This window comes from Myodes glareolus, chromosome X (assembly GCF_982192425.1).
Source record: "Myodes glareolus chromosome X, mMyoGla1.1, whole genome shotgun sequence".
In the NCBI taxonomy this organism is placed as follows: domain Eukaryota; kingdom Metazoa; phylum Chordata; class Mammalia; order Rodentia; family Cricetidae; genus Myodes; species Myodes glareolus.
In genome coordinates this window covers 42,318,547-42,337,288 of record NC_142053.1, presented here as the reverse complement: position 1 = coordinate 42,337,288, position 18,742 = coordinate 42,318,547, and positions in this window count along the sequence as shown.

Below are 18,742 nucleotides of genomic sequence, written 5' to 3'. Positions count from 1 at the left end.
ATGATGAAGCAACTGAATGTATCTGTTCAGAAACTAGCAAGGTTGTTTACACTGGAAGGAATAAATATTTTTTAAAAACAGCTTCTATTAGAGCTGTCCCTGAAAGGATAGCAAAGCTTTTATTCTTTTTTCAGTGGTAACTTATTTTTCTATTCTATTAGAGCTGTTCCTGAAAGGATAGCAAAGCTTTTATTCTTTTTTCAGTGGTAACTTATTTTTCTATTCTTCTGTGTTACAATGCATCACAGCTGCATTTTCCCTTTCTCCACTTCCATACCCCACCTCCGCTCTCTCCCAGATCCACTCCCCCTCCATTTCTCTTTTCCTGACTGCTATGACTATAGGTTCAAAGGCACTTTGCTGTCATTAAGCCTTTGCCCTTTGTTCCTAAAGTGAAGATTCTTCAAAGAAAATTTCAAAGATTCAGAGTAACAAGAACTGCACTTACTGTGAATGTCTCCTCCAACAAAAGAACTCTCCTTAGCTTTTGGCGCACACAGCTCCAAATAATACTAAGGATATTGTGAAAGGAACACATATTTGTATGTGGTGGTTATTTTAGGTAAACTAAATGAAACTGAGTGGTGATAACTGATTTTCTTTGATTATATGTATACTAGAGTTCCTATAATCAATAACACACAGTAAAGATGCAGTTTATATGTTAAGATATCAATATGTATATGACTTTCATTTAACATACATTGTCAGGGTACTCTATATATTAGATTATAATATTGTTTCTGTTTTGTGTATAAGGAAAATGAAGGTCAGAGAGATGAAATTAGTTGTACAATGATGAACAATTAGTTAATGATTGATGATCTGTTGAATCCCAAAGTCCTTTTAATCACCCCAGTACTATATTACATGGTACATGCACAAAATATAACTCGCAAACTAGAAAGAAGTTGCTTATGATGGTAGTGATGGCATATCCCTTTAATTCCAGCACCCAGAAGGCAGATGCAGACATGAGTTTGAGGTCAGCCATATAGTCCATATAGCTAGTTCTGTGAGAGCCACTGTTACACAGAGAGACACTGTCTCAATCCACCCCTTGATATAATGCAGGAAGAGATACAAATGTGAAATGCCATTCTAAACTTCAGTTGTGAAGCAATTTTTAAAAATATGTTTTGACATGACAGGTAAGAGGAAGAAAGAGGAAAATAGTCAAAATTTTTATCTTTTGTAAGTCAGAAACTATATCAATACATGTACGATTTGTGGTTTTGATAATGTGGTTGCAGTTCTTTTAAGAGACTGTGTAATAACTTTGAAAATATATTTTATTGAATACATTCATTATCATAATTTCTTTTATTAACTAATCAATTAGAATCATGCAAAATTACTTGAAATAACAGTGAAATATCTTCTCAGATATTTTACTTTCTTTTTTAATAATAGAAACACCAAGCAACAGCTTGTAGCAGGATCAGGCAGTTGTCAATAGCTTCTCTAGCTCGAACTCCTTAGAGCAATAGCTTTTCACTCTACATATATTTATTTGACAGTAATTGTACCTCTTTTGGAGGTATATTGAAAATTACTCCTCTGATGTGTAGTATGTCTAAATTTTCATTGAAAAGCAATTTTAAAACATCAGAGATTTGTGCATAGTTTCAGAAAGATGAAAAATGTCAAATTACAGAGGTATTTTAAGAAATGATCTATAAGAAAATCCTCTATTGAAGGACATAAAAGCAATTGATCGTTTTATTTATAATTTATCAGCAATTTATTTACTATGCTGAGGATAATATTAAAATATAAACATTGTGTTTATATTTAAGGGATATTTTAAAACTACTTTGAGATATTAGATATGAATTATAAACTTTATGCATTATAAATGCTCAACTCAAAGATTTCATGGAAATGTTTAAACTTGCCTATATGGTGCAGTAATTTATTTTAAAATTTTTTGTTCACCCTTCTTGTTATAAAATTCCTATTTCTATTTCCCCCAAAGTCACTGAATTATTTCTATATAATTTCTATATAGATTAGCCAATCCTGGCCATTTCACATAAATTATATAATAAAATTTGTAGTCATTTGTATTATTTATTTTACTCACTATTAAATTTTGGAGGATATTAAGTATAAGACCATATTCCATTTCATTTTATTGATGGATAGTGTTCTGTTGTGGATATATATGTTTATATATATATTTATTATATATAATATTATATATATTTATTATATATGGTAAAATATACATTTATACATTCTATACTGAAAGATAGGTTCTATTTGCTTTAGGTTTCCCTGTGTAATGCTGATATATTATTCATATACATTTTGTTATATAGGGTTATGTTTTCATTCCTTTGGAATCAAGATAATTAAAAGTAAAAATGAAGTATATAACATGCGACAGGTATTTTGTTAGCATTTGAATGAACTGCAAGGCTGTTTGCCAAAGCATACACATCCTTTCCCTTTCCCACTAATGATATGTACTAGTCCTTATTTCTCTACCATTTATTATTATCAGTCTTTTTTATAATATGCTAAGTCAAGTGGCTATAAGTAATATCTTATTATGAGTTGGGTTGACATTCCACTATGTTTAATTATGTTATCTTTTCAAATGCAAATTAACCACTGTCTCATTCTCTTCAGATATATTATTATTTATATCTTTCTCATTTTTTTTCTCCAACAAGGTTCTTTGTATTCTTTTCTTTTAAAGACTTCTTTATTTTATTTTATGTATGAAAGTGTTTTTCCCTAGTTTATATATGTATACCACATGTGTGCCTGGATTTCACAGAGGCCAAAAGAGTCGTCAGATCTCCTGGAATTGCAGTTACTCACCACTGTGAGATGCTGTGTGGGTGCTGGCAACTGAACCGGGGTTCTTGGCAAGAACAACAAGTGCTCTTAACTGCCAACCCCTCTCAACTTCACATTGTTTGAATTCTTGTTAAGGCTTGGAAAAGTCCTCTCAATAAGTCTCATGAGTTCCCAAGTACACATATGCTTTGCAAATCTTTTAACCCCAATTTCTTTGCATATAAAATAAGAGGGAGATTGTTTTGCATGAAAATGGCTCCCATAGACTCATATGGGAGTGACATTATTGGTGGTGTGGCCTTGTTGGAAAAGGTGTGCCATTGTTGCAAGAAGTGTGTCATATAGTTGGTAGACTTTTAGGTTTCAGAAGCTCAAGCCAGGCCTGGTGCTTCCCTTTCTTCTTGCTGCCTGTGGATCCAGATGTAGAATTCTCAGCTACCTCTTCAGTATAATATCTGCTCGTGTGCTGCCTGCCATGCTTCCCACCATGACAGCTATTGTAGACTATTATTTAAAGACGGACTACATTCATTTATGCTGAGAAATATTTGTTCAAAGGTGCAAAGGTATGCTGCACTCTTTTATATTGTATTTTTCTAACTCTGCAAAACTGTGTTACTTTGACTACCTAAAGCACCCTATTGGTCTAACAATGAACTGAAAGCCTAATAACGAGGCAGAAAAGAGAAGTCTACAGGCTGGTGGCCAGAGAGAATAAATAGAAGGAGAAATCTAGGAAAGAGAGTGAGTAGTGAGAGAAGGAGAAGGAGAAGGAGAGGAGGACACCAGGGAGCAGCCACACGGCCATACAGCCACACAAGGATTAAGAAGAAAAGAAAGATGTATAGAGATAAAGAATAGTTCAAAGCTCAGATGCAAAATATAGTTAAAGAGAAATAGGATAACTTAAGTTAGAAAAGCTGGCTAGAAACAAGCCAAAATAAGGCCAGGCATTCATAAATAAGAAAAAGTCTCTGCGTATTTATTTGGTAACTGGGTGGAGTGTTGGCAGGGGCTGCTCATTTGTTCCCGACTGCCCCGACCTAAAATAATGACATGGAAAGTTTATTATTTGCAATACTCTTTGACCAATAAATTAAGCATATTTCTAGCTAGCTCTTACATCTTAAATGAACTCATTTCTATTATTGTATGTTTTACCATATGGCTTGTGGCCTAATGGCAAGGCTTTGGCTGGCGGCTTGCATCTTATTCCTCTGGTAACTACATAGCATCTCCCTGACCCTGCCTGCTCTCTCTACATATTTATCTCTTACTGCCTGACTATATTCTGTTAAGCCATTGGCTGAAAGCAGTTTCTTTATTAACCAATGCCAATAAAACATACTCATAGCATACAGAGGGGAATCTCACATAAGTGGAGAACCTCCAAAGAGTTAATCAAAAATACAATCATAAAATGTTATATAGGTGATACATCTTTTATTTTTGAGAATAATAGTTTTCTGTTGTTATGCTTTCTTGAAGCAAGAAATAATTATCTGGAAATTTTGGAATTTAATCAATTATATTATTTTAGTTTTAATAATAACTGTGTTCCTTCTGTGATAATTTTATACAATGAAATTTGATTGTATTAACCCCTCTCTGAACTCCTCCAATATCTCCCTTCCATAACCACCTGTCTCCATGTCTTCTTTTTTCCCTCATTAAACTCATAAAGTCTAATTTGTGCTGCCCAAATACTTTGGGTATAAGACTAGACTAGATTATTATTGTCTTATGCCCAAAGGTGTTTGGGCAACATAAATTGAACTTGATGAATATAAGAATACCTTAGATCATTATTGGGGGCTGGAGAAATGACCCAGCTGTTAAGAATATTGCCTGCTCTTCCAAAAGTCCTGAGTTCAATTTCCAGCAGCCACATGGTGGCTCACAACCATCTATAATGAGATCTAGTGCCCTCTTGAGGAAGAGACCTGGTCAATCATCCTCATCAACTTAGACCATAAAATCCAATACAGACATGTTCAACAAAATCACCATGTACAGGCTGCCCATGAATGCTTCAGCATTGCCAGGGAATAATTTTTTTTTTTTTCATTTTCAGATCATTATTGACTGGGAGTGTTAACTCTCCCCCTCACAGAAGCTACCAATTGCCAATAGATCCTTAGGTGAGGTTGGAACTTCATGCCTGTCTTCCCTACTCAATAACAGGATTGATAGCTTGAGCTTTCCTAGGTCTTGTGCATGCTGTTAGAGTCTCTGTGAATTTTCATGTGCAGCCCAACTGTTGCATCTGGAAATACTGTTCCCTTGAACTTTCTACCACCTTTGGCCCTGATAATCTTTTACCCCACCTGCCAGACCACTGTTTAGACTTTGTGGGGAGGAAGATAACGTAGATATCTGATTTAGGGCTGGGCATCCCACAGTCTTTTATCTCCTATACAACAACCAGTTGTGGGCCTCTGTATTAACTGCTATCTACAGCAAGACAAATCTCTGAAGAAGAGTTCAGGAATGTACTAATTAGAGTACAGCAATAAATCACTAGGAGTTGGTTTGAAACTTTGTTCTTTTAGTAAGAATGATAGTATTTATTAGTTTCTCCCCAGGCCCTGTGACTTATCTAGCATCAGGTTCTTAGCCCTGATAATGGTGAAAAATATGAATTCCATTTCCTGGAGCAAGTCTCAACTCCAGTAATAAAGTGTTTGCATACTACCATTACATTTGTGACAGTATTTCACCGGTGAGCATAGTCTTCAAAGTACGTCACTACTGGAGCCCATAGGGTTTGCACCTGGGGAAGATGGATAATTGTTTTTCTTCTCCAATAGCGCTTAGCACCTTTCAGCACCAAGAGAGCTGGCCAGTAGAAATAAGGCTTCCAGCTGAGTACCAGCTTGATTTCTTTTTTTTTTTTTTTTGCTCAAGTGTGTGATGGATTCAATAATTGGATCTTAATACCATTATCTAGAGGGGAACCAGGAAAAATGGTAATAGTCTGTCATATTTGGTTTCTATGAGAACCCCTGAACAATATCTCAAAAGGAGGTAACCCATTCTTGGCACCAAAAATTTTGATTTGCTAGCCCATGGTGAAGGATGGGAGAGTTATTGTTTCCTCTGCCCCATTATGGGGTAGCATCATCTAAATTCCTTTGATAGGTGTATATATTGTGAGAATCTTCTACAGTATTAGGTTTCTATATGGCTTTTCTTTTTAATTTTATTTTTTAAAACATTTTTTTTATTTTACATACTAATCCCAGTTCCCCCTCCCCCTCCCCCACTCCCCATCCACTCTTCAGAAACCGTAAGACTTCACATAGGGAGTCAACAAAATCTGTCACATCACTTGAGGCAGAACCAATGCCCTCCTCTCTGTATCTAGGCTGAGCAAGTCAATTGAGCAAGTCAATTCCATAGGGAATTGACTCTGAAAAGCCAGCTTATGCACTGGGGATAATTACTAGTTCCACTGCCAGTGGGCCCACAGACTGCCCAAGCCACACAACTGTCACTCACTTTCAGGAGGAAGCCCTTAGTGTTATTTATACCCATCTGCTGGAAAATGTTATTTTGTTTTTCCTTCATTTTAATTTTTTATTAGATTTTTTTTTAAAAAAAACAATCCAAATTTTTACTCCCTCCCCTCCTCCCATTCCTTTCAAATACCCTCCCACCCCACTCCCCCCTAATCCTAAGAAAGGGTAAGGAACTTTGCTTTGTGGAAGGTCCAAGGCCCTCCTTCCTAGACCTAGGCTGAGCAAGGTAGCTATCCAAAGAGAATAGGTTCCCCAAAAGTCAGTACATGCAGTAGAGTTAAATCCCAATGCCACTACCAGGGGCCCCTCAGTCTGCCCCAGCAATACAACTGTCAACCCCATTTAGAGGTACTAGATTGCTCCTATGCTTATTCCTTCCCAGTCCAGCTGGAGTTGGTGGGCTCCCATTAGCTCAGGTAAACTGTTTCAGTGAATTAAACTTTCATGGTCTTGATATATTTGCTCATATTCTCATTCCTTCTACTCTTCAAATGGACTTTGGGAGCTCAGTCCAGTGCTCTGATGTGGGTCTCTGCCTCTGTTTCCATCTGTTGTTGAACGATGTTCTATGTTGATATTTAAGATAATTATCAGTCTGAATACAGGGCAAGGCCAGTTTGGGCACCCTCTCCTCTATTGCTTAGGGTCTTAGCTGGGATCATCCTTTTGGATTCTTGGGAACTTTTCTAGAGCCAGGTTTCTTGCTAACCCCATATGGCTCCCTTAAACAAGATATCTCTTTCCTTGCTCTCATGTCTGTCTTTCCTCCATCTCGACCATACCATTCCCTCAAGTTCTCCTCAACCCCCCCCTTCTCCCCTCCTCTTCCCTTTCCTTCTAACCCCTGCCCCCATGCTCCCAATTTTGTCAGGCGATCTTGTCTTCTTCCAATTTTCAGGTGGGACTATATATGTTTTTCTTTGGGCTCAACTTGTTACTTAGCTTCTCTAGGGTCATGAACTATAGGCTCAGTATCCTTTGTTTATGGCTAGTATCCACTTATGAGTGAGTACATACCATATTCATCTTTTTGGCTCTGGGTTACCTCACTCAGGATATTGTTTTCTAATTACATTCATTTGCATCAAAATTCAAGATGTCATAGTTTTTTTTTGTTTGTTTGTTTTTGTTTTTGTTTTTTACCATTAAGTAGTATTCTAATGTGTAAATGTACCACACTTTCTTTATCCAGTCTTTGGTTGAGGGGTATCTAGGTTGTTTCCAGGTTCTAGCTATTAAAATTAATGCTGCTGTGAACATAGTTGAACAAATGCTTTTGTCGTGTAATTGAGCATCTTTTCGGTATTGCTTGATCTTGAGGTAGGTTGCTTTCCAATTTTCTGAGAAACTGCCATCCTCATTTCCAAAGTGGTTGTACAAGTTTTCATTCCAACCAGCAAAGGGAAATGTTATTTTAAGGACTTTTGTTTATGCTGCATGTTTTTAAATCCGTGAAGTTGAAATTCTTTGCCAGTAGAAAATACATGATGGTCTCAATAAAGAGCTGAATGGTCAATAATGAGGCAGGAGCAAGGACAGGCAGGGCTAGAAGAGAGGGAGTATAAATAGAAGGAGAAATGAGGAAGAGGAGGAGCAAGAGAAAAGGAGGAGGACATTAGGGGCCAGTCACCCAGATAACAGCAAGCCATGGAGTAAGAAGTACATGGAAATAAAGAAAGGTAAAAGTTCAAAGACAAAAGATAGACAGGATAATTTAAGAAAAGCTGGCTAAAAATAAGACAAGCAAAGGCCAAGCATTTATAAGAAAGAACAAGACACCATGGTGGTTTGTTTGGGAGCTGGGTGGCAGGCTCTTAAAAGAACAAAAAGAGTAAAAAACAACCAACATCCCTCTCTGCATTACTTCCTTTACCTTGTCCTTCTTCCACCACACTATTTAAATCTTCCTGTTTCATTATTCTCCTTCTGTCCTTTATGTCACTGCTTTCACTTTTCCCACCCTGGGAAGCATACTTCCTCAGGCCCTCTACAAGTCTCCTAATGGTGATAGGTATTCCAAAAGAAACACACACCTCTAATGAATGGCTAAGATCCACATATAACAGAAAACATGCAAGATCTGTCTTTCTGTCATGATGATTACTTCTAGCTCCATCAATTTACCTGATAATTTTATCATTCTTTGTAACTGAATAATATTCCATTGTGTATGTATACCACATTTTTATTTTCTGTTCAACAGCTAGGCTAACTCCATCTAGGTATTGTGACTAGAACAGAAATTAAACATGAATATAGAGTCTTTTGATTATAGTATCAAGAATAGTAGAGCTGGATCATATGATAGATGTACTTTTAGATTTTTGAGGAACCTCCACTGGTTTCCATATTGATGCACAGTCTACACTTCCTTCAGCAATGGGTAAATGCTCCCCATTAGCGTGAGTAAGATTTAAAAAGACAACAAATGCTATCTGACATGTGAGTGGTATTCCCTGCCCCCATATAATCATGGGTGTTTAATACTGAATAAAGAAACTCAAGATCAAGATGCTGTCTCCTTCAAGTTCACTTGGCTGATTAATAGCTAAGCTATGAGAATGAAAATCTATCTAGATGGTTGTTATTGCTTCTATGCTTTTATGGCACTTGGCAACTCAAAGTAAAGATAATATCGGACTATACTAAATGAGCCTGCATGAAATTTATTACCTGAAAGGTATATGTATACTTCAGTTTAAGTTTATATGAAATATTATAGCCTATATAAATCAAAAATTGTTATTTCCTTTTCCTTTGATAAGTAGCTTTGATAATTTATTGGACATTTCTAGTTTGAACATCATGAATGATAATAAAGCATTTACCTTGAATAACAGTATTGTTATACTATCTTTTAAAACTACAATTCATATTTTATTGTTTTGTCAAATGTAGGGGATGTTTATTTTTTAAAAGGACTCATGAGAAATAATAAAATGTGAAAATAATTAAATATATAAACAAAATGTCAAATAAAATGTATTTCTCTTCATTTAATTATTAGCAGAGTTTTCTGACTGGGGATTTTTTGTATACTAAAAATCATCAATATTATTGTTTTATTTTTAAAATATGCAGATGATTTTTAGTGTGGAATATTAAAACATAAAATTGAAAAGGAAATATAAATATATGTAAAACTTAAAAAGCAATTTCTGTAAGGTTGAACACATTCAATAATTCAGTTTTCAATTCTAAGAGTAATTTAGTCCTTCACAAAACTCATTTCTCTTAAGGTGAAAGGGGAACATTGATTTTGAGGCTCTTTGATATTTAAAAGTGAAACTTTTGGCATTAAAATACAATACCTAAAATCCATAACTACCTTAATATTCTTATTTTGGTGTTAGTTGAAGCATTGAAGGTGAAATAAAGTCACATAACTCTATTTAATGATGCTACTTTTGTTTTTCCGACCAAGCACCATTGTTGTCAGACTGGAATTTGTTTGTTTGACTTCAAATACAATATGTTTTCCTTCAGACAAGATTGGTGGATATGGATCTGAGCCTGTAGCTACCTCTCTGAGAAATGGCTCTCATACTTTTCAAAGGTCCTATACAAACATCAAGAACAGAAATAATAAGTACCTTTTCTTAGCTGTCATGCCAAGAGCCACAACAATGACTGGACCAGCAAAGTATCTACAATAGAGAAATAATGAAACTTTCATTATGAGGTGACTAGAAGCTGCCTAATTGGACTTAGAGTTTGTTCAGTGTAGGTGATTGAGAAATTTTAGGTGATGATTCATTCCTGGTACTGTAAATGCACCCTACTACCAATAGCTAGAGAACTCATGGACCTAAGAGGAAAATTTCTTACTGCCATTTTCCCCAAATTAACATAGTTATTAACTGTATTCTAAATATTTATTTATATATACAGAGATAAGTGTATCTCTCACCCATCAACCAAGAACCTTCATTTTGCATCATGTTGAGATGATTACAGGGAGTAATAAGTTGTCAAAATGTAGGGTGCCTAACTCCAATTGTTAAATCTATAACACAACCTCTATATTTAAGGCTCAGTAAACATTGTGAAAGAAAGGGCACAAAGAATTTAAAAGCCAAAAAACAGGGATACATATTGATATATAGTGTCTGCTGGGCATGACAAAGAAATGCACCCATAAAATCTCAAGGATTTGGACTGCCTGAATAAGACCAGCACGATGACAATACCAGTTGACAAGTTAAAGTGCACAGGGAAACTCCACAAGATCTAAACCCTAGATGAAAATGTACAAATGGTTTCATGAAGTGCTTAATTTCAAAGGAATATTTACTCCCTTAATGAGTATGTTTGCATTTACATAAAATTATTTTATATTTAATATTATCTTTTATGCTTTTACTAAACTATTACATTTTTTACTTTCAAATGGAAGACCTCTTTAAAATATTACTGTTTACTTATTCATTGGTTAAAAATAATATAAATATTATTGTAATTATCTCATTTCCTGGTTGGAGCATTTGATTATATTGCTTTCATACAGTATGGTATGCTTACTATTTGTGAAACATTTCTGTTAATGGAATCAGTATAATCAGAATTACTGAACCACTTTTAATATGTGAAGAATAACACAAAATTAGAGCAATTAATTTAAAAGTGTCATCATTTTATATAAATAAATTTTATCTTTCAGAGTGCTATGTAACTATACCTTTCTCAACAGTCCCTATTTTCTCTGATAATCTGAAGGTACTGATCTCTTATGTTATATACTGATGTTTTCTCAGTACATGTGTGTTTCCTATATAGCATATAGTATCATTTATCTCACTACTGCCTCTTGAAGATTTTGTGTAAATTTGGGTGCTCCTTATTAATAGTCTTGGAAAAAGAAACTTGACATTTCCATCCTATGAAACGTATACTTCCTTTTACTTTGAAATCATTAATGCTAAACAATGTAGAAAAGTGAATGCAGTGTCAATGAGAAAATAAAAGCTTCAAAATTTACACCAAAGAAGTAGTTAGAGCAAGCCTTTCAGAATATTTTTCATATAATCTACAACAGGTCTGTTTAAGATTTCTCAGAACATTGGTATTCCTGTGCAGGAAATCCCTCAGAAATGTCAGATGTAAAAATTCATGTAACAGTTTTGCAAATAAATTCAGCAAACATGTATTGAACCATTACATTGTCAGGTAAATTATATTTCTCCTTTGATTTCATTTACTACTTTGTAATAAATAGCTTTTGTAGTGATAGCATCATTGCTAGCTATATTAAGCATATATAGGAACTATGACTCAACAGTCACCAGACATTTGGTGTGTCATAGTATATACAATTTTTTAAAATTTCATTTCCTTCTCTTCCTTCAGTTTTGTAACGAAAATATATAAAAGGATTTTTTTTACTCTTTGTATAGGGTCATAAGTTGTGGTGATATTTTCTTTGTGCTTTACAAATGAAACTTGCCTAAATATCAGAGTGCAGAGCTAAACCAGTAGTTAGTCATAGAAACAAGACAGTGGTGACACATGCCTTTAATCCCAGCACTGGGGAGGTGGAGACAGGAAGGGATAAGACTGGCCAGAGAGAGAAATATAAGGTGGGAGGAAACAGGAATGCATTGCATTCAGTCTGAATATTTGTAAAGACAGACTATCCCATGTAGTCTGAAGATTTCACAGAGGTAAGATTTAGTGGCTGACTGCTCTGCTTCTCTGATTTTTCAGCTTTCACCCTGGTATCTGACTCTGTGTTTTCATTATTAAGACCAATTTCACACTACACTTAGCATTATTTCACCTTTTCTTCTGAAGCAGATGTCTCATTTTCTTTGCATAATAGTATTTAACGTTCTGGAAGCCCTGCCACAGAAAAGGCAAATTACGGTTTGCACTTAGGAAAAAGCCAGTCTTATTTGACACAGGTTGATGGGCTTTAGATTCCACATGCTCTGTCTTATACCCATAATATTTTCTGACCTGAGACATTAATTACGGAAGTATCAATCAACAGAAATCAGAAGAAATATTATGGAGAAATCATGGGTGACTATTCCATCCAAGCGTTCATTAAACCTTACATGAAAATCACGTTTTGAATTTTCAGGAATAGTAGGAGGATACTCAAAAAAAATACCTTCCTGCTTGACAAATCCTTTCTAATGTAGATATGGATGTAAAGGCTTTGTAACTACAGTGTGTGGAAAACCTGGTGGGGTTGTGAGGAAATAAATGGGTTTGAATTAAGATGACTCCTAAATTTCCTGTGTAAGCTAATTACTCTGGACTAATTTCCTTAGCACTTCCCATGACACCATCGACATTGGGTTAATAGCATGTTACACCTCATTGCTCCACCTGAAAGTGTAAATGATGTCATGAAATCCATGTTCTTCCTATTTAGTATGAAATTATGTTTTAGATTGCACTTATTTTTTAATGAGCTTCTTTTTTTACATTCTGATTTTCTTTTCTTTTTTTTTCGAGGCTGATCAGAGAATAATGTCATATTATATCATGTGGGGCATATTCAAACATAAAGTTGAGAAGATGCCATGTGTTCCCAGATAATGTGGGAAATCACTTTCATCAGGAGAGAGAGAGAGAGAGAGAGAGAGAGAGAGAGAGAGAGAGAGAGAGAGAGAGAGAGAGAATGAATCATACTGTCTGCTGGGTATTCAGTATGATAATCAGGTTACAACCTTTTGTTCTGGTTCATTCAGACAGCTGTGCTGGCATCCTAACAGGCACCTTGGAGAAAGTACTTTAAAAGCTACATTACATCCTTAATGATACAGGTAGAACACTGCAAACCTAAGGTCATTCAAGGAGTTTAAATCAGGCCGTAGAACTCTTGAGAATGATAAGGCAAACGAAAATAAAGTTAGAATTTTCTTTTTACAAAATGATAAAATTCACAGAAAACGTATTACATTACTGTGAAAAGCCCAGTCTACAAACAAACCAACATGCTCTGAATTGTCTTCACACTGAAGACTTGTGCTTTTCACTTATATTCTTCCTCTCCCACACAAATAATCCATCATTTAACAGCTGAATTATTTATATAATTACAATGATTTTCCTTATTAAATCCAGGATTTACAGTCTTGTATAAGATCAAATCTCTGCAGAGTTCATTCTCTATCAAACATAAGTACAGAAAGATTTTCTACTTGGGTCTTAAGGGGTCTTCATTTCTTATTTTCACCCATGGCTGTGACAGTTTCTCAGCCTTTCCTTGTTCTCTGATGACTTTGAGATATTATGCAGGTATTTTATAGACAGAAATATTGTAGAGGGATTTTATGGATCATCCTGCCACTATCATCTGGTTATTTTCTATTAACTGAACTGGCATTGTGTGTTCTTGAGCTAGAATACAGGGGAAAATCACTATCAATGGCAAATTATAACAACTATATGTGCTCGTCATCACTGCTTTTGGTGACAACAGCACCGACACCTCAAGGAAGCTGTATCAGGCAGGTTTATGCACTGAAGCTTTATGGTTTTCCTCTCCTTTTCCATATTGTATGTTCTAGAAGGAAGTTCTTAAGCTCTTTTGCACTTACAAAAGATACAGTTGTGATCATCTTCTGTAAGGATGGAGTAGAACATTTGTTTTTTAAAACTCTCATGTATTCAATTGTCTTTTATCATTTACTTTATTCAAGTACTTAATTATATCAGAATACAGTCATGAATATTTTATTTGGGGGGATATAACTGACTCTGTTTTATTTTGTGACTGTCAGCTTTCATTCTTGGGAGTTTTGCCAGCTGGTTATGCTGCCTATTTGACAGTCTCATTGTTTTCATTAGTTACTAACAGTTTTCATTATTTCCTGCTTTCTTTCTCACACTCCAAAACACTCCAGCTTATGTATTTCTTGGTTCTTTCCTAAGATTACCAATTTGTTCTATAGATGTCTGGTGATTTAATTTATTTTGCAAGTCAAGAGCTAAGTAGTAGGTAGGTTCATTGATTTTGCTCTGTTGGTTTTAGGTCCACCCAGCTCACAGACTAAGAAAACATATGTGTATACACTAACACTTTTATGCATACATATCTATAAATATTTCTGTATGCCACCATCTGTATTTATATTAAGCCAAAATGAGTTGAAATTGGTGGCTCAAAACTCCACTTCTTTACCACATGGACCATTCTGGCCTTGCTTATCTGTGAATTCCAACTCCTACTGTGAAAAACCTGTTTCTCACCATATGCAATTTGTTTTTTTAGTTACCCAATTCCAGTTCTATATGAATAGTAATATCAGAATTCACAAACTGTACCTGTGAAATATGACTTTACCTAATAGAATATAGCATTTGTGTATCATTACCTTTCTTTTTTTTTATGTACTCCATACATGTCCCTTTAGAAGACTGTGATTCCAGAGATTGTCTGTTTTTATGGCTATATAATGTTATATGTATGAATTATAACTTCTTTTCCTATTTGCCTATTTAAAGATAACTTGGATGCTACCAGATTGAGTTGACTGTAAATATTCATATGGAAGTTTTTACTTTAATGCAAGTTTTCAGCGCATGATATATTAAAAATTCAGCTGTATTTCAAAGTTCACTATACCAACTTGGATTCCAATCAGCCGTTTCCTGATGTTTCTCATTTTGAGAATATCTGGTGCTCTGTTTTTAACCTTAATAACTTTATTTTTATAGTGATTTTTATACAAAAAATTGTTTAATTTTTTATTGTTGCCATGGGTTATATTATAGTATTTTCCATTTGGTATATGAACAGTGAATTTAATGGACGATGAACAGTGGGTTTTTCTACTTGATTCTTTCCTTAGTCTTCATTTAAAAAAATTCTCTTCATTCCTTCTTGCTGGACTTTTCAATACCACTATTTCAGTGGTCAATCAAAGTAATGATATCAAATATTCTTTAAATTAAATGTTGTTTTAATAATTCACAGTCAAAGAATATGTTTTGCATGATACATATTGACTTTCTTTCCTGGGTTAAAAACATTTTGAATCATAGATTGGTGACAGGATCTGTTTAATTAAGTAAAAATGCTGAATTTAATTATTTTAATCTATTGAGCCTATTAACTTGCTGCTTATCTGATAATGTAGTGATTAAGTATAGCTTATTTTATCCTTTTAAATTAATTCTTTGAGAATTCTGTACAATACATTTTGATCACCCTCTCCTCTTTAGCTCCCCTTCTCTATAAACTCAACTTATTGTCATCTTTTTAAAAAATTCCTTAAGTTACAGTTTGTGATTTCCACATACTCTTAGATGTGTAACCTTCTTTGGAGGGTTGTCTACTCACCCTACACTTTTTAAAAAAGTATCAACCACTCTTCTAGCATCTACCAAATGCTAACAGCTATTTAGCTAGGGATGGGACTTGCCCATTTCCCATCTCCATGATGGAATTTTGTGTGGCCTGAACATGCACTGGTTTAATGCATGCTTTCTCAGCTGCTGCAAATTTATAAGCAATTGCTTTTGCTATGTCAAGAAAACACTGTCTAATTATTTTTTGTCTAAAACTTCTGGTTTTTATGATCATTCTATCTCTTCTTTTTGCCATAATTTCTGAGACTTGTGTAGAGGAAGTTTGATATCAATGTCCTGTTTAAAGTTGAGAGTCTTCAATCTCATTCTCAACATCTTGTTCAGTTATGAATCTTCATGGTTTGAATGGGAATGGTTTAGTTTCATGTATTTGCACATGTTGTTCCCAGCTCATGAGCTGTTTGTAAGTGATTGAGAAGTGTGTCATTTGCCCCACTCTCTAGGACCTCCACAGTAGGAGAAAACCCCGGGGCCCCCAACTCCCTTGGCTTTTCTAGCCAACCAGAAGAGCGTTTCCTGTGGCTAGGATCCCCCCAAACCCAAACCCATAGAGCTGCAATCCAAACTACTAGACACACCCTATCCCCAAACCAACCTATCCTCTTGCAACCTTGGTGGAACTCTGAAACACAGCTTTCTCCAATACTGAAGGAACTTCAGAGAGACCAAGAGCTTGCTACAACACTGGGGGCATTAAGAGAGAGCACCAAGAGGGCAAACCAGGAGGGAAGAGCAAGAGAGCAGGAATATAGTGACCACAGAGACTTTCTGAGACAGACATTGACAGTACAGAGAAGACGAAGAAAAACCCCCAAAACACTCAGACAGTCACTGCAAGGATTGGACCAAGACACAAAGACACTGCTGGCCTCATTTGAAGGAAGAAGTTGAGTAGGCCCAATGCAAGAATTCCTCCAACAACCTAAAAAGCAACATGGTAACATCAGGACCCAGCAGACAAACAACAGGAAGACTTGATCATACTAACCCAGAAGACGCAGAAGAAAATGACTTTAAACATAACTTTATAAAAATAACGGAGACCTTTAAAGAGGAAGTAAAAAACTCCCTTAAAGAAATAGAAGAGAAGACCAACAAAAAGTTGGAATATCACCTACAGAAAGCTTACAAGCTCATGGAAACTGAACAGTCAACTACTGAACCACCCTAGGTCAGGGAAGAAATAAAGAAAGAAATTAAAGCCTACCTTGGATTCAATGAAAATGAAGACACAACATACCCAAACCTATGGGACACTATGAAAGCAGTGCTAAGAGGAAAGTTCATAGCACTAAGTGCCCATATAAAGAAAACAGAGAAAGCTCACATTAGAGATTTAACAGCAAACCTGAAAGACTCTTCACTAATACCACATCAGACAGAGGACTGATCTCCAAAATATATAATGAACTCAAGAAATTGGATGTTAAAATTCTAATATACCCCATTAAAAATGGGGTATGGAACTGAACAGAGAATTCTCAACAGAAGAATCTCAAATGGACAAAAGATACTTAAGGAAATGTTCAACATCCTTAGCTATCAGGAAAGTGCAAATCAAAATAAGTCTGAAATACCATCTTACACCTGTCAGAATGACTAAAATCATAAACACTAAAATAAATTATGCTGGAGAGGATGTGGAATAAGGAGAACTCTCATTCATTGCTGGTGAGAATACAAACTTGTACAACCATTTTGGAAATCAGTGTGGTGATTTCCCAGAATATTGGGAATCAACCTGCCTCAGGATCCAGCAATACTACACTTCGGCATATACACAAAAGATGCTTAATCATACTACAAAAGCATTTGTTCAACTATATTTATAGCAACATTATTTGTAATAGCAAGAGCCTGGAAACCACCTAGATGTCCCTCAACCAAAGGCTAGATAAAGAAAATGTGGCACATTTACACATTAGAGTACTACTCAGAGGTAAAAAACAATGACATATTGAATTTTGCATGCAAATGGATAGAATTGGCAAACAATATCCTGAGTGAGGTAACCCAGACCCAGAAAGATGGATATGGTAGGTACTCACTCATAAGTGGATACTAGCTATAAACAAAGGACATTGAACCTATAGTTCATGATTCTAGAGAAGCTAAGTAATAAGGAGAACCCAAAGAAAAATACAGGGTTGGGAGTTTGGGGTGGGAGGAGAAGGGAGGGTAGGAGAAGAAGAGGAGGGGAGACAGGGAGGGTAGAGGAGAACTTGAGGGAATGGGATGGTCGAGATGGACGAAGGATAGAGATGAGAGCAAGGTGAGAAATATCTTGATTGAGAAAAACATTATAGGATTAGCAGAAACCTGGTTCTAGAGAAATTCCCAGGAATTCAAAATGTCCCCCTCAGGACCCTGGACAATTGAGGAGAGTGAGCCTGATCTTGACTTGCCCTGTTGTCAGACTGATCATTATCTTAAATATTACGATAGAGCCTTCATCCAGCAACTGATGGAGGCAAAGGCAGAGACCCACATTGAACCACTGGACTGAGCTCCCAATGTCCAGTTGAAGAGTGGAAGGAATAAGAATGTGAGCAAGTAAGATAAGACCATGATGGGTTCATCCACTGAAACAGTTTACCTGAGCTAATGGGATCTCACCAACTCCAGCTGAACTGGGAAGGAACAAGCATAGGACCAAACTAGTCCCTCTGAATGGGGTTGACAGTTGCATGACTGGGGCAGACTGAGGGGCCACTGGCAGTGGCATCAGGATTTATCTCTACTGCATGTACTGGCTTCTTTGGATCCTATTCTCTTTGGATGTATAACTTGTTCAGCCTAGATATAGTAGGGAGGGCCTTGGACCTTCCAAAAAGGAAAGTGCCTTACCCTGTCTGATGATTAGATGTGGGTGTGGTGGGAGGGTGTGTTGAGTGAATGGGAGGAAATGAGGGAGTGGGAACTTGGATTGGTATTTTTTTAAAAAGTCTAATAAATTTAAAAAAAAAATAAAAAAAGAACTTTTAGTTGCAAGCCTAGGACAATGAAAGCAGGTTGTCAGCAGATTTCTTATCAGCTATTAACAGTGGTTACTTTGATTGATAATCAATAGCTCTGTCTGCAGGGCT